Source organism: Adiantum capillus-veneris, chromosome 15 (genome assembly GCF_014529385.1).
Source record: "Adiantum capillus-veneris isolate H3 chromosome 15, ASM1452938v2, whole genome shotgun sequence".
NCBI classification, from domain to species: Eukaryota; Viridiplantae; Streptophyta; class Polypodiopsida; order Polypodiales; family Pteridaceae; genus Adiantum; species Adiantum capillus-veneris.
This window is the reverse complement of record NC_140945.1, coordinates 92,557,536-92,584,991: the sequence shown is the minus strand read 5'-3', so window position 1 is coordinate 92,584,991 and position 27,456 is coordinate 92,557,536.

Sequence of the window (27,456 nt, the reverse complement as noted above, 5' to 3'; positions counted from 1 at the left end):
AGGCGAACTGGTCCGAGTACCTACCATATTTAGCAGCCCCCCGGGGTTCGAAATGCATTTTTTTCAAATTCGAGGTACGGGTGCAGTTTATCGAGACGGTCAAAAGTAGACGGGTCGGGTGACAAAAAACTTACTATTTTTAGAATTTTTTTACAAAAATTATTTTAATTCACATTTTGAAGATTTAAAACATTCTAAACATCATAGCACTGACAGAATTCGGAAAACTGCTAAAAATAGTAACTTTTTCCATTATATTCATTCCATGGTACAATGGTGCTCTTTTTGGTCGGGTCAGAGACCTTACAGCATGATGGTTTTTATAGTCAACTACCACTTTGGACTCCATTACTCTTCTTGCATGCGTATCCTCTTTGACTAGGCCTTCATTCTTGTTAGTGACCTTATCCACTTGTCGTATAAATACATTGCAAGCGAGAATCTTTGATAGATTATAATTGAAAATAGGACTTATCTATGTAGACTTTGTACGTCAAACATCTAGAACCACTTTCAATCGCATTGCACGTTCCACCGTTGTAAAAATAGGAACATAATTACCACTCTTTAAACATAATTAGCACTCTTTGAAAAGCCCAGCTCCAACTTCTTCTTCACCTTTTCGCTCTTCATTTTTGCCAAATAGACGACGTATGCATAGCTTTCCACACCACCAAGTTCAACCTTCTATCTAATCTTTGGATGCAAGCAAGCTAAAAATCTCTCTAGCTTGGACAAATCTCCATTTTGCATATGTGTAGCAGCAACAAGCTACTCCCAAATTGTTTCAAACTTCTTATAAAATAGGCCAAAGTCTGCACTTACATTTTGTTTTAAAGAGTTCAAGTTTGCATCCAAATTTGCAAGAGAAACCCTCTTTGGAAAGTCTTCCACAAATCACCTCCGACTACTTTGGAACAAACATCAACATCATACATAATCTTTCTTGTAGATTTTGCACATAGCTTCACACACATGAACACATAGCTTTCCCTTTTACACTCTCTTTGCACGCCCACAAAATTTGGATCCACAATGCTTCCATAGATTCATCGCATAAGAGGAAGAGAAGAATTGGAGAAGACACTACACTAGAGAGACAAAACAAACTATAACTATCAAGTGTGTCGTATACTCCAAAAAATTCTATAATCAAAATTTGACTAATTTGAAGGTGCCAAAGTTTTCCAAAACTTCCAGGTAACTCACGAGTCACCCTATTCCTTCTTCTTTTCTTTTCAAAACTCACAATTTGTGAGTGACTTGTATTAAGCACATCATAAAATTACAAGACAATCTCAAGGGCAGGCTGAGCCTTGAGGTTCTGAAGATTGCAAGCTGTATGTCTATAGCCTCTCCCCGAGGCTTAACATCACTGACTTAACGAAGTAGGTGAACTATAGTGCTTGGCTTTTACTTATCGCAGGTTGACAACACGGCATGGGTGACCCTAGACCAATCTTCCTAGTCTTGCTTGCTTATGAGCGTATAGACCACCACTTTGATTTCTTGTATAATCTTTGAGAAGCTTGCCAAATCAAGATCTTCTTCAAACACACGGCAGTTCCTTGCCTGCCATATATACTGAAAGAAGACATATCTAGCAATTTGAGTGCAAATGGGAGGAGCAAGACTTCCCAACTTCATGCCACCAAGGAACAAATCAGCCTTGAAAATTATAATCTACCATGTCGTTTAGACCCACATATTTTTCCTTCCAAGCCTCTAATTGCTTGGCATGCCATGAATAGGTGGGCCAGATCCTCACTAGCCATCCTGCACCCCAAGCATCGATCGAACCCAATTCCTCGTTCTTGGATCTTTGTGCTCATTGGTAGAGCACCCCAAATCACCTCCCTTAAAAATATATTCATAAACTACAGCCACTTTGGCTTCCAAATGTTCTTGATGACTTCCTGCCACCGTTCTTCCAGCCATTGTCCCTTCCATATTTTGTTTAGGGGACTAGACCAATTATTCTTGTGTATAATTGCATGATATATGCCTTTAGAGTGGGGTTTCCATAAAATACTACTTTCGGGCCATCTCTAGGAATTCCACTCAAACCAGGATTCACAAACTGGGATTACAACGATGTCAAGCTCTTTTATCACTCTACTGACCATTGACATCTCATAGCCATTTAGTTGATACCAGGTTGCCAGAAGGTCAATGGTTTTCCAGCTCTTACCGTCACCAAACTAGAAGTGAGCGAGTCAAATCAGACCCTTATTATTCACTTTCTTGGTAGTTTCTATCCAATAGGGGCTTTGTGGTGGTCCTACAATTTATCGCTTTAATTCGGCTTATGTTGTGGTGGTCCTGAAAGTTTCTATCCAATAGGGTCTCGGTGATGCCTGAAGATATTTCCTTTTGAGACTATCTCACATGTCCAATCAGAAGGGTCAAAGGAGTCATTTTTTGACAGGGAGAGTAGCCTTGACTTTTCAATAATACACTTGGAACCTAAGGCCATGAAAAACATTTGCACAATCTCTATAGCTTTCTTGACAACCTGGGGGTACACCTTCAAGAAGAGGAGCGAATCATCTGCAAACATTTTTACCAGGAGCTGGTCATCGCCCGGTAAAGTCAGACCTTGTAACTTCCCTGGCGCAGCACTAGCTTCGAGCATCGTGATGAGATGATGCAATCCGATGGCAAAAATCAAGGGGGTCAAGAGACATCCCTGCTTGATAGACCTTTGACCTCAAACGAGCCCACAATTCTATCATTAATTAGGAGCTTTGACTGTTTGTCAACGTCCCATGTGCAAATGAGGCAGAACAGGCAAGGCCCAAATCCCAAAGCTCCATGACATCCTCTATATGAGTCACCCTATTCCAACTCCAAGAATGGGAGCTATGAGAAAAACAATGTTTTTGGCCCTCAAAAACCTAATTACGGCACCATTTGCTTCTCCTCCTCCTCCCTTTTCCTCTTTAAACATGAAAAGTGTCCTTTGCATGCAACAACATCAAGTCAAACTTACACTTTATAACCACTTGGGCAACCTTTTTTGCATGGTTTAATAAATTGTCCTCACCAAGCCTCCTCTTTTTCACCTTTTGTTGCACCACCTTTCATTCACCTACTTCTGGCTCATGCCCAAACACTCCACCATTTCTCAACCCACTTGTTCATCCATGCTTTTACTATTTTTAAAAGTCTACACCTTTTGGGTGTACCAACATGCCTAGCTTGGAGATCCCTTGTTGTCATGTTGAATATGCATCTCTCATATCCAAATAATCCCATCATAAAATCTTCACAGCCAGTAAATAAAAGGAGGGCAAAAATTACACTCATGCATAGAGTCTCATGATCACCTTGGTAGGAGGTGTGTGTTGCAGATCCTAACACATGCAATCTGGACCTTCTATAGAAATTTGTTCCACACATGCCCGCTTGATGTGTATCATTTGAAGACTTCAGTTGAGACTATGATCATGTGGCTCTTTTACGTAGTATTTGGCAAGCTAGATTTGGTACATCTTTAAAAACCTTCTTAACTGCTTTTAAAGTTGTGCTACATTTAGATGGTCATATATTTTTTCTCCACATTCAATACAAGCTAATACACCATATTTTGTTTAAAATGTGTGTATCCATCTAATGAAGCAATTTTTCATAATAAAAATGTGGTTTTACATAGAACGTTGATTTTGATCAATACACACAATGTGCCTTGGAGCTTGAGAGGAACTTCTAGAACCTGATAAAGATATGTGCCTTCTAGAACTTGTATCTAGATCTATTGGTAATGCCTATACCCATATTCTTTTATTTTCATTAACCAAAACCATTTTGTAACAAAAATACTAATATTTTTTGTGCAAAGGCTTGTCTAGCACTTCAAGTATTTACGCCAATCGATGGTTGTTTCCATGATTGATTTGGAGATCTGTAAATATTAGGACCATGGCTATGGCGGGTGTAGGTGGTGTTGAGCTTCTAAGTGCTCTAGCCTCTTCCATGTTTGGAATTCCTTGCCACGCTCTTATATTATTAATGATCACAGATAAGGATACACTACAACATGGCGCGTAGAAATTGACGCAGATACAGACGAAATAAAGCTAGTTTTTAAAACTAAAAAGCACTGAAATAGGTCTCGAAAAAGATGTCGGTATCGTACCGTCGGTATAAGTACCGGTATACTATGTGTCGGAATAAACTATGAAATGAGCGTCGGAATACACAATGAAATAACTGTCGGTAATACTATAGCATATTCCGACGCATCTTTCGAAGTCTGTATCGTCGTATACCGTACTCTGTACCGACGACCAAACCTGCAAATTTATTTGGGCAAAGAGGGCTAGGAATTGATACTGCATGTACTGCAGCAAAAGAAAACAACCCTCTCTGCCCAAAGGAAGAGTGCACAAGCAACCGCACTCCACCTACAAGCTGACGCTAAAGAGTGAGTGTATGGCAATTAGCAGAATTGTAAGAATAACATAACCACAAAATCAAAAGCCTTATCATAGCATAACGACATAAAGATTTTATAACCGTAATTAAAACATGAGTCAAAAACCGCAAACCATAAACATAACATGTTTGCCATACCATAACCATGGTTGTCATACCATAACCATAACAGCCATACCATCATTGCACAACCATAACCATAACCATAATAGCCATACCATCATTGTACAACCATAACCATAACCATCAAATGATTGCCATACCATCATAGCAAAACCATAACCTTAACTTGACTGCCAAATTCTAACCATATCATCTATACCATACCATAAACATAACCATAAACCATAAACATAAGCACTACAAAACTATATATATGCAGACAATCACTGAGTGAGAAGACCCTCATGGTAATGCCTCCCAGTCGACGTCCTCTCCCTCCTCCTGCAGTTGGGTCAAAAGGGCCACAAGTCCATGCTTGTACCCATACTTCTCCTCTCAGCGTGTCGAAGGGCGCTTCACGGAAACTTCCTACAGAATTATGGTTTAATCATTAGATAAATCTTTAAATAACATATATATTTTTAATAATTTAAAGCATACATATAATATTTACAAATTCATGTCAAAGGGTATCGTAGTCTCCACTCCCAAGATGTGACACTCCAATAGACTCCAAACGTTCTCTGACTGCATCTCTCTGCTGCTGAAATCTCTTAGGATTGTCTTATGTCTCTCGTGCAATCCCCACCCACACCTTTGTGTCCAACCATGCCGGATTGAGACTGCCGTCATTGTACCTATATCTTGCCTCTGACCGACGGTGTGACATTATGGACTTTGCCATGCTCAAAATCTAGGGTTCGAGACTGGATCGTACCCCTCTGCCGGCCTGTAATCTCTGTGAATGGCCTCAACAATGTAATTCTTTCTTTCAAGATCAAGGTTATCCCAAACCTCCATCATAGAGTGACCAAATTGAATCGTACATAGCTGCCAAATCCTCTGTCGCATGGACTTTCCGACCCTATCCTCCACAACAGCTCCATTCCTGCTTTTGTATACCTTGCTAGGATCATGCTCGTGTGATCCCCAAGGTGTACATGGTGTGCCAATTAGTGAACTGTCTACTGAAGAGAGTGGTGGACACTCTCTCGGTGGTGTGGATGCATCGATAGAACCGCTACCACAACAACCACCACCTCCAGAACGACGCCTACCTTGTCTCGAGGATGAACCACCCGATGTAGGTGGCACACGCGTCCTAGGCATAGGGGGCACACTAGACTGAGGTGTGGGGCCGCTCGATGTAGGGACCACACTAGTCCGAGCGTAGGGTCGACCGTAGTAGGTCTAGAGGGACCTGCTGCCCAAAGGTGCTGTGCCATCGCGATCTGCTCTGGTGTGAATTGAGACAAAAACGAGGCCATCTTCTCGGGTGACATGCCAGCCGAAATGACAGGACAATTGAAACTAGGAGAGTATGACTCATCATCATCGGCCATGGCTAATCATGCATTAGTATACAGAAGAAATTCTCAATCAATACAAATAACAAATCAACAAAGCTGCAACACAAATGAATGAATCTAAAGTGTATTGTAGACTAATAAAAAGAGTTTTACAAAAGAGTTCCTAGCAAAAATCATTAGTTAATCTCTCATCCTCTATGAGATTTGATGCACCAAAGATGTCTATCTCAATCTGTATTTCTACATCTTCGTCATCGAACTCTACTTCTTCATCGCTCTTTGCATCAGCTTCAATATTTGACACCTCATCTCTAGGTTCAGACAATTGTTCACTGCTGATATCCACCTCAAAATCTAAACTTAAAGTTTCCGTCGATCTTGCACTTTGTTCATGAATCACCTCTTCGACCTCAACGTCCAATCCTTGACACACTTGCTTGCTGGGTGGAGCAACTTGAATGACATAGAGCTAGCAGGGTTTAAACAGATCATTCTCATCATTTTTTTGTCCATAGTGGATCGTGTATAAACACAACTTGTTCACAATGTTAGAAAAGTAACAAATATATCCCGCGTATCTGTCCACACTCGCCTGGAGTTTACTTGAATCAATCCACTCTTGTATTTATGCACAATTGCATTAGGGCCGTTGGTAATACCTTTGAACCACTTGACATCAAAGTAATAAACCTATCAAACTTTCTAAAGCTAATCTTCAAGATGTCTTGGATGTAGCCAAAGTATTCAAGTTGTCTAGTCTGTCTGTTCTCATCCCTGGCACTACTCGTACTTTCTTGGATGAAGCTTGTCCTAACACCATTGCTGAAAGTGACCCTTTGTTCGTCGATCCGTTGCACTCTGAAGTGTTTCCCATGGGACCACAAAGCTCCATATTTGTGATACTACAACCACAAAATTGAAACAGACTAAAAGTTATTAAAGCAATGTGATCATGTGGAGCTCAAAAAGGAAGTTGTGAAAATATAAATGCCAATCGCAACCCCTTGACATCTCCTCTTCCTCTTGAGTAATCAACACTCCATTCCTCTTTGCCTCTGAGATTGTCACATCTAACCACCGCCCAACTGAAAAGTCAAGCAATTTTTGAAGATGATATGGAAGAAAGGTTTCTAGTGGCACGGTTGCGCTTGAATTGAAGGCGGTCTATCAAGCATTGTTGCTTTTTCCCTTCGTACCTCTCTAGCCACTTTTGCGTGATGTCTGAGTTGAGAAGGAAAAATCTCATAACCTTTTCTCACATTATGATGTCCATCTTCCTAACAATGCCTTGTACCTATGACTCATCCCATGTCACCTTGACATTGACCTCAATAGTCCACATTCTGGGCATCTCTGGATCAATTGAGACCAAAAATTCACTGATGAGGACAAGAGACACTTGTACAAGCCATCCTTTGGCCATGTTACCCTCAGGGCGAGCCCTTTGACGAACAAATTTCTTTAAAGTCTTCATAAATCTCTCAAAGAAGAACATCCACCTGCTATGGACCACCCCAGCAACTGCAACTTCATTGACCACATACACAAGTACATGCATTTGGATGGTAAGAATGTTTGTTGGAAAGTACTTCTCCACCATGCACACTCCTTCAATAGCATTTAAGTGTGCTACATCGATGTTGTCTCCTCTAATCTCTTTTGAATTGATCCAGCGTACCAACTCAATAATTTTGTAGATTGTTCTTCTAATGTCATCTGTCAAACAATCCTTTATGGAAATTGGTAAGATGAACTATAAAATTTTGTGCCAATCATGGGACTTAAGACCACTGAGATTGTCATCTCTCGTAAAAGACGTTTTCAAACATCGCATGCACCCTGTGGGAGTCTTCAATGAAGATATAGTCTCCTTTACTTGTTGCTCTTTTGCATGACTCAGAACCCATGGACCTTTTGGTATAGCAAAATTTCCATTGGGTTTAAGTCGAGGCCACATCTCTGGCATTCAACCCACAGCCTGTAGGTCATCTCTTTGGGCCTTGCTCTCCCTTTTTCCAATGATGGTTTTCCATATGATCTCCTCTACATTCTTGAAGATGTGCATTGGGTTGAGCAAATGATTAACCAGCAGGTCACTGTAGTATGGGATTTCTTGGAAAATAGAAAGTCTTTTCATTCCAAGTGGCATCCAATCTCCCCTCTCCAACCACATGTTTTTCCAATCGCTCACTTTCAGTGGATGCATATCATGTTTGCATATGTTTGGTCCATGTAGCTCATGTCCTTCAGGCAAAAATCTACCATGCTCCTTGTAAACTGTCTTGCTCAAATGCTCAGAGCTGCAAAAGCCAAGTTGAGGAACACATTTTGGACATGCATGATTGCCCGAGTAACTCAAGCATGAAACATCACAAATTAAAATATAAAAGCATTGGCATAGCCAGGAATCACTTGTGTGTGAGGGTTTCAAAGGCACTTACCTGAGCACTCACCGAAGCTTGGCCAATCGTGCATGGTCCACATGAGAATGCCTTGCACATGTACATTCCATCGTCCGATTGGTTGGGACATATCAACCACCCGATTCGTGTCCACAAGATTTTGAGCTCTTCTATAAGTGGAGCCAGATAGACGTCCATGTTCTTTGCTTTATACTTTCCTGGGATGATCAATGAAAACAGCAGATGGCCCTTCTTGATAGCGAGCCATGGTGGAAGATTATAATTAACCAAACAAATAGGCTGCGTGCTCCATGATGAACTCCGTAATCCGAATGGGTTTACTCCCTCCATTGCCAGACCAAAGCGGATACATCAAGGCTCGTTCTTAAATGTAGGCCAACTTTTCTCTATGTGCTTCCATGCACGAGAGTCAGCAGGTACCCACATCACATCATCTCTCAATCTAGTATTTGAGTGCCATGTCATCAAAGCAGCTATGAACTTGCACCTGAACACGCTCTTTATTCTTGGAATGATAGGAACATGTCGAAGGACCTTTGCAGGGATGAATTTTCCTTGTGTGCCCTCCCTGTACTTGTGTGATCCACAATTGGGACACTGTTTCAAATTTTCATACTCATTGCAAAAAAGTATACAATCATTAGGACATGCGTGTATTTGTGATAATCCAAGCCCAAATTAGTAAGAAGCTTTTTAGCGGCTGGACGGGTAGGGGGCATGTGATTCCCTTTTGGCAAGATTTGCTCATTGAGCAACCTGTCGTTACATGAACAAGTCAGCCCCTTGATCACATTATTGAACTGTGATTTGCACTTAATCATGCTTAGGATACAATTTATTTAGCTAAAAAGCCCTGTGAGGCGTCATACCAAGCCCTGTGAGGCGTCATACCAACCATAGACAAACTGCAAATTAAGCATCGCCAACGCGGTACGGAGAACTAAGATTTTTGCACCACTCTAAAGCGGCATGCGTGCAAGACTTTGCATCATCGCGCCCTCTTTATCACTGCTATCATGTCGTTGATATGAACGGGATGACTGAGGTTGGGTGGTCTGCAGTATTGCATTCAATGTTGTCGTCTTCTATGTTTTCAATGATGAGATCCATGTCAAAGAACGCGTCCAACATCTGCTCCATTTCTACTTCTTGAAATTCCACATCAGGTATTGGTTGGGAGGACTCAATCGATGGCTGCTGCTCGTTTGAAAATCGTCTTCTCTGGGATGAAGTTGGAGCAATATCTACTTGTGGAGTTTGACCTTTAGTCTCTAGACCATGAGATCGATAACGCAGGTCTTGTAGTTGCTCAATTGGAAAGAGACCGTGATTGCGTATGTGTTGGTCACATATTTTTTGTTTTCAAAAGATATGATGCTTGCAATGCGCACAAGGACACACCATCCTATCGTCCATAATTTATCTACCAATGATGCAACAAATAATTAAAACACTCTAGTTGTTATAACTACACACTACTAAGTACATGACAATACATGGCAACCTCACATTCTCTAACCAAGCCCGATCTCCGCACACCTTGGTCTAGAGGTGCACAGAGATTAGGATCAAAGGGTAATTATCTCGTCTTTATTGGTCAATGACTATATATTAAGGTTCTTAAAGTTTGTGTGCACTTTGGAAGTCCGATTGCATTTCTTCAAGTCTGTGTGCACTTTGGAGGTCCGATTGCATCTTCAACTATTTGCTGCTAGCTCTAACAACCTCACATTCTCTAGCCAGGCCCGATCCCCGCAGACCTCGATCTAGAGGTGCACGGAGATTAGGATCACATTGTAATAATCTTGTCTTTATTGGTCAATGACTATATATTAAGGTTCTTGAAGTCTGTGTGCACTTTTCAAGTCCGATTTGCTGTTGGCTTGAGCTCTAACAATCTCACATTCAACTATTTGCTGCTAGCTTGAGCTCTAACAAGCTCACGTCCGATTCCTGTACACCTCGGTCTAGAGGTGCACGGAGATTAGGACCACAAGGTCAATGACTATATATTAGTGCTTTTGAAGTTTGTGTGCGCCTAACCTAACCTATAACCTAAACTATAACCTAACCTATAACCAAATTAAACCTATCCTATATCTTCACCTATAACAAAACGTAACCGAAGTCCGTTTGTCTTTTTTCTACTATTTGCCGCTAGCTCTAGGGTGAAAGCATTTTAACGTGTCGTGATTTTTGTGCTAGTTAACATATGCCAACAAACACATATTATAAGCATAACACATGGATAGGACAATCATGTTTTCTCAAGTGTGTGGGCCACCATCATGAACTATACAAAGTGTAATACTTGGACTTCGAAAAAATGAATCGTAATATTTTTAAAATCTCTAATAGTTAAGCTCAGTCGTTATGTTGAGGTAGTGGTGTAGTCATGAAGCATGGAGGGAAGCACATCGCAAGGGCCACAGGTCAGAGAGAGGGAGGAAAGCGATTGTGAGATACAAGCAGGTCTATAGTCAGAGGCCAACAGTCAGCCCAAGTGGAGGATAGCTCACCACTGGAGCCAGCCACCTCCGACAAAAACATCAGCTCAAGAATGCGGGTCAGGAGCTTGAAGTTGTGAGGGTTCTGAAAGCAAGCCATGATATGGTCAGCCCTGTAGTTCTTGCTATGAGACATAAGCTTCATGATGCTGAGAATGAATTGTGGTGTTTAGGCCTCAATGACAGTGTGGATGCAAGGAGAGAAATAGAGCTCAAGGTAAAGATCAAGACACTGAAGGAGACATTGGATGGTTTGGTGTTTTCTCACAGTGAGGACACCCCCACTGCTGTTGATATTGACATAACATGTCTTCATGTAAGTGCTGATGGTTTTTGTGATTGAACCTTATGTTTTGAATATGTGCACAACTATCCTATGTACTTACCATGCCTCTGTTTTGATTGATTTGTAGATTAATGTGGAGGTGCAGGAAGCGAAGTGCATGCCCGCGATAGTCAATTGTAGCTGCTCATGCAGACAAGTTGGATGATACAAGGCTCCTTCATTCCCACTGCCCTATGCAAGATAGCTATGGACACTTTTACTGAGTGTATAGGAGGGGAACGCGATGGGACAACAAGCAACGTGTGTACTGGCTGTGGTCTGCCACTAGAAGTATACGAAATTAGTGCAATGGTCAAAATGCCATGTGAGCATACCTATCACCTAATCTGCTTTGTTGTTGCATGCTCCCTGGGGACCGAATGTAGAGCTTCCACCTGCCAGCAAAGGATACCAGCTGAATGGTGAGGCAAGGTCATAGGGCAAGGACCTCCAATCACACAGAGTTGTGGTGAGATAATGTTAAGGAATAGCTATCCAGCCTTGATTCCTAACTAGCCTTGTGTATGCTGGTTAGCTTAGTGGGTATGGTGTCTAGCATATTGTGTATGGTAGTTGTCAAACCTAGTTATGCTAGTTAGCATAGAAGGTATGCTAGTAAGCACAGATGGTATGCTAGTTATCTTAGTGGGTATGGTGTCTAGCATATTGTGTATGGTAGTTGTCAAACCTAGTTATGCTAGTAAGCATACTATGAGATATAGCTAGCATACATTGTCATGGTGGTAAGCATATTGTGTATGCTAGTTAGCACAGATAGTTATCCTAGCTAACATATTGTGAATACTAGTTGGCATTTTTTGTATGCTAGTTAGTATATTGTGTATGCTAATAAGCATACCTTCTATGCTAGTTAACAAAATATGCATGCTAACTAGCATAGAGAGTTTCCCAGCTAGACACAAACTATGATAATTAGCATACCCTGTATGCTAGTTAGCATTATGAATACTATTTGGCATTTTTTGTATGCTAGTTAGCATACTGTGTATGCTAATAAGCATACCTCCTATGCTAGTTAACAAACTATGCATGCTAATAAGCATAGAGAGTTTCCCAGTTAGACATAAAGTATGCTAATTAGCATACCCTGTGCGCTAACTAACATACAGGGTATGCAAATTAGCACACACAGTGTGCTAACTAACATACAAGGTATGCTAATTAGCATATATAATATGTTAATTAGCATACTTTTTATGCTAATTAGAATATTGTATGATGGCTAGCATGCAAGTATGCTAATTAGGAAAAAGGTATGCTAATCAGCATGCATAAGCATACCTTTTCTTATACTTATCATACTTGCATGCTAGTCATCATACACAATGTTCTAATTAGCATAAAAACTATGCTAATTAGCATTTTTATATGCTAATTAGCATACCTTGTTATCTAGTTAGCACACATGGCTAGACACAATGTTCTAATTAGCATAAAACGTATGCTAATTAGCATACCTTGTTAGCCATGTGCGCTAACTAGCTAACAAGATATGCTAATTACACTACAAGAGGTTGTGTGCTCTTGTGACGCTGTTAGCGACGGAAATACACTGGGTTTTTATAACCCCCGGCGTCGCTAAAACCGTCGCTAATAGCGTCGTTATGAGAGCGTCGCTATAGGCGTCGCTATATGCATCGCTATATAGAGACGCTCATAGCGACGGTTATAGCGACGTTTACACAGAAGTCTATAGCGACGCTACAGAGCCATAAATAGCGACGGTTATAGCAACGCCCGAGAGAAATTTTTTTTGGTGACAGGGCATTGAATGCCCTGCCACCCATCAACCATATTGTACTTGATTCACTTTTTAAAAAAAGTGCAAGGGTAGATAATAGACCCAAAATAGTCACCCACAAGATGCATTGTTTGCAAAATTGACAAGAGTAAAATTGACAATTGTACACATCATAGGCAAAATGAATTGATTGGCAAATGTAATAATGACAATTGTACAACATCATAGGCATAAAGAATTGATTGGCAAAATGAACTGCGGTGACAAATGTAATAATATACATGGTTCAAAAAGACGTATAAAATCCGTCTCATGATACATAAGCTATGAGAAACCCTAAACTAATGCTATCTAGCTACGGCTAAACTGACGTCGTCTAGTCAGACGTCTCATCGCGTCCAAGCGGCGTATCTGTCGGATTCTGCAAAAAAAGACAATAAGACAGCTTTCAGTAAGTATAAACATATAACGACATTTATAAAACAATACAAAAAATAGAAAAGAGTAAACCCTAATACTAACCATGCCGCCGCGAGAACTGAGAATGTCCATCAAGGCGTTTAAGCCCTTCCTGCCTGCGTACTCGCGCTCGTACGGTGTGGGATCACGTCCTGTCATCGACCACTGTCAAAACATACAAAGATTTCATTATGTTAGAATTAAAAAACTCATAAACCCTAAACTATCAAACATAAAGAGCAATGCGAAAACACTTACAAAATCGGCCTCAAATGATGCCCATCCACCGCTCCCCAAGTGGTGCGAGCTCCCTGCCTCTACTCGCGCTCTGGCTGCATCCTTTTGTTGCTTCCACTTGTCGGGATTCTCGCGCGCTGCTTTCTTCGCATTCTTACAATCTTCTTTGGCCAGCCAATCTGGCCTGTTCCACCCATGCTTGATTGCTTTTTGCACTTCGGAACGCTTGTGTTTGCAGTATTCGCGCATTCGAATCTTCATCAGGTCTTCATTGAAGCGTTGATCCCGTGTTGGAACAGGAAACTCATCATGAAGTATGCTGATGACTCTGGCTTTTAAATCACTTGGTACTTTACTCCATTTGTTTAGTATGTAGTGTCTAAACAGCTGAGAGCAAAGACCACGCATGCGCGAGATCACCTTCTTGCCGTCATCATCCATGATGATGCCGCCGCTGAAGTCGACGGAGTAAGGCAAGCCCTCTGGCCGGTGACGCGTGAACCTGGGTGTCCCGGTAGGGGTCTCTAGCGGCGTGTCGATGGGGGTACGGACGTCAGGTGTCTCCACCGGCGTCTGGGCCCCGAAGCGAGGAGTGTCGAGTGGGGTGGCTCCTGGCGGAGTAGGTAGAGGTGTGTAGCTGCTAGGAACAGTCAGCCGCGCAAAACCTGGCGTAGATGGCGATGCTGTGGCTGGTGTGGGGGCGGGCAAAGAAGGGGAGGGTAAAGAGCCTCGTCGAACACGAGGCGGTGTGGAGGCATCGGCGGCGGAATCCCCACAACAACCGCCACCGCCACCACTAGAGCGCCGGTGTCTAGACGAGTGTGAAGATTGTCTCGTCGACACCGAAGCTTTGGAGCGCGCCGAATGCTCCGAAAGAGAGGGAGATGCGGATGGAGTAGGAACGTGCGATGATGCGCCAGAGCGATGACGCTCCACGTACCACTGTCTCTGCTACGGTGACAAAGAAGAAAGAAACTCCTCATCATCCATACCTGCATTAAACACACGAATATTTAAACTTAATATTGAATGAATAGAGTAGACAATGACGCAAAGACCATTAAATACAATGACGTAATGACGCATATAAATACAATGACGCAATGAATTGAGTGATAAAAGAGGCAAGTCGAAAACTCAGAATTTTCAATCAAAAGATGTGAGCGCGAGTAGAAAAGAGCGTTATACACCATGGAAGGTACTTAGAGAGCCAGAACTTTTACAACACGGAGCAAAATTGTTCAAATACAATATTTGTGGCTTTAAGAGATCTCTCTCTCATCCTCGCATAACTCAGCATAACTTCCTATATCTATATAGAGCTCTCCGTTTAAACACATATCCTCTGTTTCATTTTGTAGCTCCTTTGCATGCACCCCATATAGAGTAGTAGCATCTTGATGCTCGTCTGGCACCACCGCAGCAGCTTCTGATTGAGCATCTTCTCTGATCTCCTCCATTGATGCCGTTGTGATTGGCACATGGTAGCCTTCATACGTCCTTGCACTACGAGGGGCTACCTCTATGACGTACCACCAGTTTGATGTAGACTTTGTAGGATGAAATATTACCTGCCAGAGCCACATAACTTACATGAGAGCTTTCAAGCACATAACTTGTAAAAGGGGGATGTTAACTATTTACATACTTACTTGTTCACAATGCTTGGGTAGTACAAAAGTGTCTCTTAGGTCAGTCCATTTCTTAGTAGAATCCACCTCAAGAAAACCAGACTCTCCTCTACGCACAGTAGCGTTGCGACCCTCCATGATTATCTTGAACCATTGCACGTCGAACAAGCGACAAAAAATCCTCTGTAATCGATCCTCAAAATCTCTTGTAGCGTGCCGAAGTAAGTGAGTTCCGCCACCACAGGATCTGCATCAGAGGAAGGTCGTCGACTAGACTGTTCAAATTTTGCCATGATTCCACAATCTTGAGTAAAATGCTTTTTGTCGATCCGTTCCACCCTAAAATGTCGACCTTTACACCATGATGCTGTGTATGACTTATACTACAACGAACAAAGATTATGAGTGGCCGTTCAAACGTTTAGAAATAAAGTCACTAGCTAGTCGTACATTGCAAACTTACCTTGGTCGCGCAACCCCGAGAGTACTCCCACTCTTCCTCAATCACTTCGTCACCGCATTGTTGTGCGCTTTTCAATTGGTTGTGCAACCATCTTAAGCTCATGAATGTTGGTAGGCTCTCCAGACCCTTCGGATAGTGCATCGGTGGTCGTCTTCCCCGTCTCCACTCGATTCGTGCCCTTTGTCGCTCTTGCTTTGCATCCTCATATTGTGAAATCCACTTTTGCATCACTGGATTGTGAAGCATGCAAAATCGGTTGATTTTAGCCTCTAGATCTTCCGTCATCTTCTTCTCAACACCGAGATTGCACATGACAATCCCAGATATGCGCTCATCATCTATGGTTGGCCATAGCGTGTCCTGGGCTTTATCAAATCCGTCTAGCCACTCTCCAATGTACACTAGGGACTCTGATACCAACCAACCTTCTGCCATGCTACCCTCCGGACGTGCCTTTTGACGCACATATCCCTTAAGCGTTTTCTTGAAACGTTCTAAGAAGAACATCCATCTGGAATGAACTGTGCCAGCTATTTCCACCTCATCAACTATGTGAACAAGAAGATGCACCTGAATGGTTAGCATGGTAGTAGGAAAATGTTTCTCAAACATGCACACAAGCTCCGCAGCATTTAGTTTGGCGAATGGTATGGAGTCTACGTTGATCTCCTTTTGTGAGATCCATTGCACCAGCTTTGCAAGTTTGTAGATTGTGTTACGGATGTCGAGAGACAAACATCCCTCAATGGCAACCGGTAAAATAAACTGTAAAGTATGTGCAGCAATGATATTAAAGTCCACATTTTATGCAATGATATTAAAGTCCACTATGAACGTACCTGACATATTTTATGCCAATCGTGTGACTTCAAACCGGTAAGCTTTCCTTCTTTAGTAAAACACGTTTGGAGCGAGTGCATTACGCCAGTGGGGGTCCGCAAAGATCGAATGGTCTCTTTTACTTTGCGTTCTTGGGCTCCTGTGAAAATCCATGGTGCTTTAGGGAGTTTTATCGATCCATCAGACGCTGTTTGCGGCCAATATTGCTCCATACGATCCACATTTCTAAGGTCAACTCTGGCTCCCAAAGTATCTTTCTTGCCGGTCAGATAGTCCCATAGTAGATTACCCACATTCTTGAATATGTGCATTGGATCGAGCAAGTGATTGATCATGAGTCGGGGCTAGTATGGTAACTCGTACCATAGAGATAGTCTCTTCATCCCTGGAGGCAATCCGTCATCGCACATCTCCTTCTGCTCTAACCATGCTTGTGCAGACATCCTTGGTGGCTCTCTTCCCAAAAAGCCGTTGCGTAACACATGATTCTCTGGAAGATACGCTTGATGACCCTCGTAGATTTGCTTCTTCAGTGAGGGCGCCCTACGTGCATTCATTCTAGGTCCACATGTGACACATACTCTGTATCCGCTTGTTTGAAGCCCTGCATGTATACACATGATAATAGATCAACTATGGGAAAAAACAAGATTTACAGTGTCTGAGTGAGGAGTGTCAATAGATCACCTGAGCATTCTGTTAGCCCGGGATAGTCATGCATGGTCCACATTAGAATGCCTCCAATCAAAGCATTCCGTCGTCCTGTGTGTCGGCTCATATCCACCACCTCTATGCCAATCCACAATTGTTGTAGCTCTTCCAATAGTGGACGAAGATACACATCCATATTCTCCACTTTATATCGCCCTGGCACAATCAAGCTTAGCCATAGGTGCCCCTTCTTCATAGTCAACCACGGGGTAATGTTGTAGTTGACGATGACAACAGGCTCAAACATTGCCTCGTTGGGAATGTACTCTGCATGATCATCCCCCGAGCTGTCAGAGGCTACATCTTGTGGCCTCACATATGCTGCTTGACCAAAGCGCCTGCGAACACGTCTATTGGGTTGCAAGATTGCTGCTTGTTGGCCAGCTTCAGAGTCCGACGAGTTATAATTGGCAACAACTCGATCTATAATAGATGGATCGAACTCGCCAAATTCGCGAACGTGCTGCAAAGAAACACGTCTTGTCCGTCGCACAACATGCTTCCATTGATTACAAGGACATAAGACCCTCGTTGAGAGATAGGTGTTTTGGTTGGACGGTCCCACATCCTCGTCACTACTCATAATGAGGATAAAAATCTTATAACCTGGACAACAAATTTAATATTCTATTGGCATTCTTCGTCTTATCTCTCTCTCTCTCTCTCTCTCTCTCTCTCTCTCTCTCTCTACCTCACATTCTCTAGTCATGTCCAATCCCCGCACACCTCGGTCTAGAGGTGCACGGAGATCAGAACCACCGGGTTATAATCTCGTCTTTATTGATCAATACCTATATTTGTGGGTACAAGAAATCTACAGACCCACGTCTACATGATACTGCATGTAGTGGACAAACTCCCTTTGCCTCTTCTCTAGCTGTAGCACTTCACAGCATCTTAACATCTTTTCACTGTTCGTCTAACTCTAAACCCTAAACCGTAAGTAATTCTTGCGTGGACTCGATCTAACGTAAATAAGCGTAAATCTAAATAAACATAAATCTAACTAAAAATAAACCTAAATCTAATTTAACGTAAATCTACATCTAACCTAATCTTTAACGTCTTTTGGGATAGTTTCCTACGACGTTAAAACTCTCTTCTTCTTGTGTGTGTGTGTGTGTGTGTGTGTGTGTGTGTGTGTGTGTGTAAACCTAAATAAACCTAAGTCTAATCTAATATAACATAAATCTAAATCTAACGTAAATTATGTTATATTAAAAACAAAGAACTATACTAACAGGGATTATAAGAACCTTAAAACTGATTTAACACATAATTTTTCACATAACTCGGCAAGAGTTGGCATTCTCATCACTAAAGATGTGAGAGTTAACTTCCGGCGGTGACGCTGCCTCATCTCCATCCACATCTGACGACAGCAATTGGCCCTTTGGACCGTTCTTGCTCTTGTTACTAACTTTGAAGTTGTTGTTAAATGACTAGAGGTTGTCTAGATGGTCATTGTCGGGGATGTAGTGACTCTTGCCACCCTGAAGATCCACCTTCTTCCCTATCTTCTGAGGAAATTTCACCAGTACTTTTGGATCGACGAAGCCCACCATGAGTGAAGGCAGCAATACCCTATATTCCATTGAGGGCTTTCTTCACCCGCTTCATGCAGGCATCACAGTCTATGGAGACCTAAATCTAATATAATATAACATAAATCTAAATCTAGCGTAAATAAACGTAAATCTAACTAAAAATAAACCTAAATCTAATCTAATTTAACTTAAATAAACCTAAATCTAATTTAATGTAAGTCTACATCTAACCTAATCTTTAACGTCTTTTAGGATAGTTTCCTACGACGTTATAACTCTCTTCTTCTTGTGTGTGTGCGTGTGTGTGGATGTGTGTGCCAATAAAAAGAGATAAATGGTATAACCTTTCTATCACCCATGCCAAGTATGATAGATTGGTTATGCCATTTTCCTCTTGAATAATAGGTCTTGAGTTCAACTCCTCGTCGGCTAGATCTTTAGGTCTTTTAATTTTAATTAGTTTCCTACGACGTTAAATTAGTTTCTCTCTCTTTCTCTCTCAATGTGTGTGCGTTTTTTTGTTTATGCATGTTTTCTCTCTCTTTTCCTCTCTCAATGTGTGCGTTTTTTGTTTATGCATGTTCTCTCTCTCTTTTCCTCTCTCAATGTGTGCGTTTTTTGTTTATGCATGCTCTCTCTCTCTTTTCCTCTCTCAATGTGTGTGTGCATTCTTTGTTTATGTATGTGTGTGCGCGTTTTTGTTTATGTTTGTACTCTTTCTCTCTCTCTCTCTCTCTCTCTCTCTCTCTCTCTCTCTCTCTCTCTGTCAAAAACACTGTGTACATGTGTGTGTGTGAGAGAGAGAGAGAGAGGGGAAGGGAACATGAGAGTGAGGAGAGGGAAGGAGCATACCTGGCTCTCCTTCCTCTCCTCGTGTGTGTGTGTGTGTGGAGAAGAGAGAGAGAGAGAGAGAGAGAGAGAGAGAGAGAGAGAGAGAGGGAGAGCGTTACTTGCTCCTTGCTTGAGGGCGCCGAAAAACTCAGATCTGAGATCTGAGTTTTTGGGCGCTCTCTGTTATTTTTTTTTTCCTAGCCGGCGTCGCTATGAGCGTCGCAAATTTACAAGTAAATTTGCGACGCTCATAGCGACGCCGGGAAATATTTTTTTTTAGCGTCGCTGTGTGAGCGTCGCTAATATGAATAGCCTCTTGTAGTGTTAGCATACGTCTTATGCTAATTAGAACATTTAGTATGATGGCTAGCATGCAAGTATGATAACTTTAAAAAAAGGTATGATAATTAGCATACTCTGTATGCTAGCTAGAATTTGGTGCATGTTAACAAGCATTCAAAGTTTAGTTAGCATACCTTCTTTGCTAGCTAGCAAAATGTGTATGCTTGTTAGCATACCTCTATGCTAGTTAGCATACATTTTTGAGCTAGCTAGCATAATTTGTATTATAGTTAGCATACCTCTTGCTAGTTATCGTAATGTGTATTTTAGTTAGCATGCACAATATGCTAACCAACAAAAATGGTATGCTAATTAGCAGAGACGTTATGTTTATTAGCATAACTTATCCTCTAGTTAGCATACCATCTATGCTAGCATACATTGTATGCTAATTAGCATACTATCAAACATAATCATACCATTAACATACACACAATTTGTCCTATTAACATTTTATATATGCTAATTAGCATACATTCTCTGCTAGTTAGCATACACACTATATTCACACTTCCTTGTTAGCATATTTTGTATGCTAGCTAGCATATTAATCATGGTGGTTAACACACTTTGTATACTAGTTAGCATAGACAATATGAATGTCTACAGGATATAGATGCCTACCATACATGGAATGCTACTTGTCACATTATGCATACAAGCAATCATAATGGTATCGATGAAAATTAACGAGTGAATGGAATATACAGGTATCAATGATGCAGGATATGAACCTGACAAGACACCTATCAATCAAAGGAAAGAAGAGAAGCTCTGTAATGATGAAGCTAATGAGCTGGATAGACAGCAAGAAAGGGAAAATGTAATGCGACAGCGCACGAGGCTGCTGCAGATGGTAAAGGAACAGATGATGGTGATGATGAATATTTTATCATGATTACTCATCCCAAACCCAATACCCCTACAAATGATCAAGCAAGCGTCTTACAGGAAACAGTTAGGAGTGTGCAGGAGGAAGGTAGGAGTGCTCAAGAGGAAGGTTTCAGTACTAACAGTGGGCTGACTGCGCAAGACGCCGGCGATGACAACCCCCTACAGGGTTTTGTAAACAAAGTGAAATTAAAGAGAAAAGGTGTCTTGGAACAGATTCTGGAAGAACCTAGGGACAAGAAATGTGATGCCCCTCCGAGCATCCTAGATGACATAAACGACCACAACAGAGGTGAAAAGAAAGCCATTCGCTCACGTGATTGCAAGAAATTATGATGAATCTGTTCCCTATTGTGTCCAAGTTATGTAGTGTTAGCAAACTTCACACCTTGTGGCATGTATCCCTCTAGATATTTGTAATGGAAAAACTCTTTTCAATATTATTTTATTGTGCAATAATTCAGTAGTTTTTGCTTGTCCTTTATGATGTCTTTATTCGATACCATTTCTGTGTCACAGGGCAAGAGAAATTGCTGTTAGTTTCCCTGCATGATTTGTATTATGCCATTGCATGCAAAACCATACGAAAGCGGCGTATTGCCAAGGCTAGACAGCTACAAAAAGAAAAATCTGAGATTGAGAAGCACCTGGCTAGCTATCTTAAATGCTTAACAAAAATAAATGAGTACTTCAGTTATGTTCATCCCTCAGGGGAAGTAATTTATGCTGAGTGGTATGCACTGCCAGACCCAATATGCGTGCCAAAGTCATTGCCAGACGAGGGGCACGCTTTGGTTCTTGATTTAAATGGCCTGCTTGTTCAAGTTGTACAGCCAATGCACGATGACATTCCCCCTAGACATGCAGGGGAAATGATAAAGTACAATGTGCAAGATAGGAAATTGGTATTTTGTCGCAAAGACAGCCACAAATTTTTGGGTTGGTGCCTTCGTTTTTTCCATGTGTATATATGGAGCACCAGCATGGCACCTAAAGTGAATGCAATATTAGAAACAGTATTCAAAGAGCAGCGGGATAAGCTGAGAAGTGTTTTTACACAGGGTCATTGTACTAGCTAGCCTTGACAGATATATAATAAGCTTGTATTCTTGAAGGATTTGAGATTGTTTGGGAAGAACTGCAACTTTGGTCCACAAAACAATCTAATTATTGACGATAGTATGTACAAAGTGTGCCAGAACCCTGAAGGAAGTTGGCTTGTTACTCCTAAGATAGAGGACTAGACCAAAGAACAATGAAAAAACTTCCTGATAGATACTTTGAGCAGTTGGCTGTTCCTATGGTTGCAATCAGAGGATCGTGCAGCGTATACAATTGAAAATGCGTTTGATATTGCCCCAGATTTTTTTTCACATCAAGTGATCAGGAAGCTAGAATCAGAAATGCACCGGCATACAGTAGCCTAGCGTAATGAAGCCATGCATAGGAGACAAAGGGAGGCTGATGAAGAAGCTGAAAGACATAAGAGAGAGAGGCTATAGAGGGAAAAATTAGAGAAGCAACAGCAAGAAGAATAAGAAAGAGAGTTGCAAGAACCAAAAGCTCAGCAAGAAGAAAAATTACAGCGAGACCCAAAAGCTCAGCAAACAAAGAAGCAAACGGACACTGGGCAAAAGCGAGTGTACAAGCGAGCTAAACCACGATCTTATCCAGAGTAGGAGGCTCTTTGCAGTTTTGTAACATTATGAGGGAAATTTGTAAATTGCTTTTCCAATGTTTGTAACTATTCTGACTGTCACTTCAGATGATCAGATCCTGTACTATTCTTGTTTTGAAGACAATACTATGTGTACTATTGGCGTCTTGAAAACATTGAATTTTTATACATTCTCGTTGGAAATCAGCAAAGGTATTCTAATTAGCATACTCAAAGTAGCTAATTAGTTAGAATACGTTCTAATTAGCATACTGAGCATTTTTGTTTGTGCTAACTTCCACTCACAGCATATCATAGTATGCTAATTAGCATACATAGTATATAGAAATTGCCATGTTTTCTCCTTGAAACCAGCAATGGTATGCTAATCAGCATACTGTCTATGCCAACTGGCATAAACAATATGCTAATTAGCAAGCTTGGTATGCTAATTAGCATTCCTCGAATTAGCATACTGTGGATTTTTGTTTTTGCTAACTTCCACTCACAGCATAGTATGCTAATTAGCATACACAATATATAGAAATCTGCCATCCCTTCTTGAAACCAGCATACAATATGCTAATTAGCATACATGAAATGCTTTATTGGCATACACAGTATACAGAGAGCTGTTAACTCTTCTCCTTGAAACCAGAAAACCTATGCTAATTAGCATAATGTTAATGGTGTAAACTATGCTAATTAGCATACCACAGAATACGAATTCTACTCACAACATAGTATACTAATCAGCATACACAGTATACAGAAAGCTGCCATCTCTTCTCCTTGAAAACCAGCAAAGTTATGCTAATTAGCATATTGTCTTGATACATCGTACCAAATGTGAAAGTACGTGGACGATGGGCTGCTTGTGGTCTAGCTTAAAGGTGTATGCATCCAATTGCTCGTAATACAGACCTTGCACAACATATGAGCCTCTATCAATTGCATTGCCGCACTCATTGAGGTACCCCTTCTCCACCTTCTTCTTTGCTGCAACACACTTGACCAGGTAGAAATCCACATCCTCGACGTTGGTCAAAGCATCTGGATTTACAGCAAATGTGTCGCCAACACATAGAGCGCTCCTCAACACATCATGATGACCTTCGTATGTAAGTCATCGTAGGCGGCTGCTTCATCTTCCAAATCTGACACAGCCTCATCAGGTAATGGCGGTAGATTATGATAATCCCAAGGTTGCACGTGAGCTTTATTGACGCAGTGATTCCATCTTTCGTGCATGCATGCATCACAGAAGCATGCCAAGGCTCTTGTTCCAAGGGTAGTTGGATCCCCAGGATTGTGGCCACAAAAAGCATGCAGAGAGCGAGTTTTTGCCACAGTGGCCCAATTCCACTTTACCTCCCTGTTCACTTCCCCCTCTTTAACCTCCCAGAACACACGGACACATTCCCTTTCTTTTGAAGGATAGTGTGAATGTGCTTCCTGACAGGTTGGCTTGGCAATAAGCAACCACATTAGTTGCACACTGCAAAATAGCTCCATTAGCTTTTAGTTGTTCATGGGTCAAGGTTCTTTTCACAACTGCTCCTGCACCATCATGCCCTCCCTTGCCGTGCCCTGATCCAAAGAAGAACTAGCTCATCCCCATCTCTGTGAGTCCACCATATCTTGCAATGAAGTAAAAAGGCCTGGCTCCCTTGAACTGTGAGGCCGCACCATCAGACCACACCCAATGTTGCTTAGGAGTGACACCCTCTTGTTGTAACCAGTCACGGTGTAGCATGAAGCAGTGTTGCACGAACAACATGTCATGCACCTTGTCATCTGATATGAAGAAGTGGATGGTTTTGACTACCTCCCCTGCCCTGCGGTAGTATGTTATGTGCACAAAAATGGTTACTTGACTAGAGTGCCAATGCATTGACTGAATCTCATTTTGTTCCTTGAAGGCATAATTCTCTGCAAAATCAACAACTGACACGATGACATCGTCCGGAAATCAAAGAAGGCAATCCTTGAATTGTTGTCCTTGGCATCGAGCCACATAGTTATGAGTGATAAAGAGCTCCAACTTGGTCTTCAAGAGTTGAAGAAACTCCCAGCACTGCATTTCTTTGTGCAAAAGATCTTTTCTTTTGTTACTATTTCCATGCTTGTCTTGAGCTTGTACATATGAAAATACTTTCACATTAATACTATTACTTGGCTTTGCTATCTCCAAGCAGCATAATTCCAACGTATTCACTCCACATGTCAAAAACTCTCCCATCAGGCATTCCCTTTTATGGAAAACTACATCTGCGGGCTTTGGACAGAGAACAGACTCCCACATATGTGTGACACCTTTGAAAGTGTGATGTGAAGCCAAGCAGCCCTTGCTAATGTTCTCATCTCGGGCACAGATACTGCATATACAGCCACAACCTGCTCTATGCAGCCCAAAAGCACGAGAGCACATGTGGTTCAGTGTGTCCTTAAAAAAAGACATCTGCACATGGTATTCGCAACAGCATGTGTATCTATCCTTCAGCCGCCTACAGAAGAATGGCTTCAACATCTCAAACATTCTCATGCCAATCTTGCAATCTGGATTTTTTTCCTTGAATCTACTCAAGAACTCAACCTGCAACATCCAAATGATGATCAATATTCAGATTGCTAATTAGGACATCCAACAATTTCATGAAAACAAATCATAGTGACAATCAACATCCTAATGTGCATGCAACAACGTATGTTAACTAGCATAAAGAGTGTTAGCTAGCATATATCTTGTGTTTACCAGGTAGCTCTGTATGCTAGGTAGAGCACAAGGCATGCTAACTAGCACATACCATATGCTAACTAGCATACTCATTAGGACACCCATCATGCTGTTGAGCATAGTAGGTGTTAACTACCAGAAATTATGTTAATTAGCATACATCTTGTGCTGACTAGCTAGCTTTGTATGCTAGGTAGAACCCAAGGCATGCTAGCTAGCATACTCCATATGCTAACTAGCATACCTAGCCCAACTTCTAGTTCTAACTAGCATACTCCATATTATAACTAGCATACTAGGTATGTTAACTAGCATACCAGGTATGTTAATTAGCATAGTGTTAACCCTCACGGCCCATGGACACCCTATCGCCTACGACGGACACTGTAACCATATTTCGCCTACGATGGACGTGTATTATGTATTATTTAGAGTCAGGTACCGGGCTTGTCGGACCAATAGGGAAAGGTAGAGTGATCGTCGATGAGAGGCGCACTTTAACTTGGACATTCAAGGGATTAGTTGGTTAAGCATGGGCGCCCAAGTGTGAATGGGGTGAGCTCCTATAAAAGCCAACTAAACCTAATTTTTACTCATTCTCTCATTTGTGCAATAGAAGAGTGCTCTTGCTCCATCTCCATCTTCTTCTTCTTCACCTCCTTGTGTGTGTGTGTGTGTGAGAGAGAGAGAGAGAGAGGGAGAGTGTGTGTGCGATCGAGCATTACGAAGGCACGACGGCGGCGAAGCGGTTGAGCGCGGCACGACTGCAGCTTCTTCTTCATCGCGGCGAGGAATCCACCACGAAGGCGAGCGTAGAGCGGTGAGTGACACACCCTTTGCTCTCTTTGAGCTTGCTAGTTTAGGCTTGTTGTGTGCTTGGAGCCGTTTGTGGCTCGCATACGGTGTATTGGCAAGTCCTTTGCTTCGACAGTGCGGCAAGGAGCGCACATTTTTGGCGCCACTGCCGGGGATATACCCTACACTAAGCTCGGTTAGCACTTTACGCTTCCTTGTGGTGCAATTTCTATCATAGGAAAGGCAGGGAAGGAGTGTGTGGAGATTTCTGTTTTTTGCGTTTTCTGCATTTTCTGTCAAGTTTCAATTTCTGTTATTGTCTGCGTTTTTTCAATTTCTGCAATTTCTGCATTTTCAAGTTCGGCGTTTTCAATTTCTGCAATTTCAATTTCTACAATTTTCTGCATTTCTGCGTTTTTTCAATTTCTGCAATTTCCGCATTTCCGCGTTGTTTCAATTTCTGCAATTTTCGCCAATTCTGCATTTCTGCGTTTTCAATTTCTGTATTTTCTGCATTTAAAAAAAAAAAGTTTTTTCGGAAAATAAAAACGCGAGTGAGCGGGCGGTGAAATTTTTTCGAAAATAAAAAACACGACTCTTAAAACGGACGGGTTGGTTTGTATAAAAGATAGATCGGGATCGGTTTCCCAAGCCCAAGCCCAAGCCCAAGCCCAAGCCCAGGCCCAGGCCTCAGTCCTCAGTCTTATGATATACACTAGACTCACTCTTATATATATACCCTACTCCCTCAAGAGAGAATGAGAGCATGTGGGACAAGTCCTCCACTCTCCTCCTTTCTCTTCCCACTTGCACCCTTAGACTTTCTAGTTTGGGCCTAGTTCCCTACTGGAAATTGACAGTTTTAGGGATTCCAAGGGCATAGAGTGACCAAACGGAGGGCTGTAAAGCACAGCGCGTCCCTCCTAGCGATACACTCGTTTCGAGCTATCACACGGCCCATTCCACGACACGCTCTAAAAAATCTAGCAAAAAAACAAACAAAAAACACGCTAAAAACTAGTCACAAGGCCTCCTAGAGCAGCTTTTTGACACCTTAGGGTATCAAAAGCACATGCACTTACGCTCTGGGCGGGTGCTAGCACACGAGCATATTGAGGGTGCCTCTGTTCATACGGACACCCATTACCCATCCACGATAGGCTCTAGACCCTCAGCGGGGACACAAGGTAGCACCACCCAAGACCCTAAAATAGCCGCTAGTGATTCCTCCTCCGACTCAGAAATCATGGAAGCATACCCTACCCAAAACACTGAGAGAGAAGGCCATGCACCTCCCGAAGCTCCACAGCCTAGTACTAGTATGTTTAGCCGTTTCATGGAAACATTAGGTAGAGCTACTTGCTCGGAACCTGATGCAAATGAAGCACA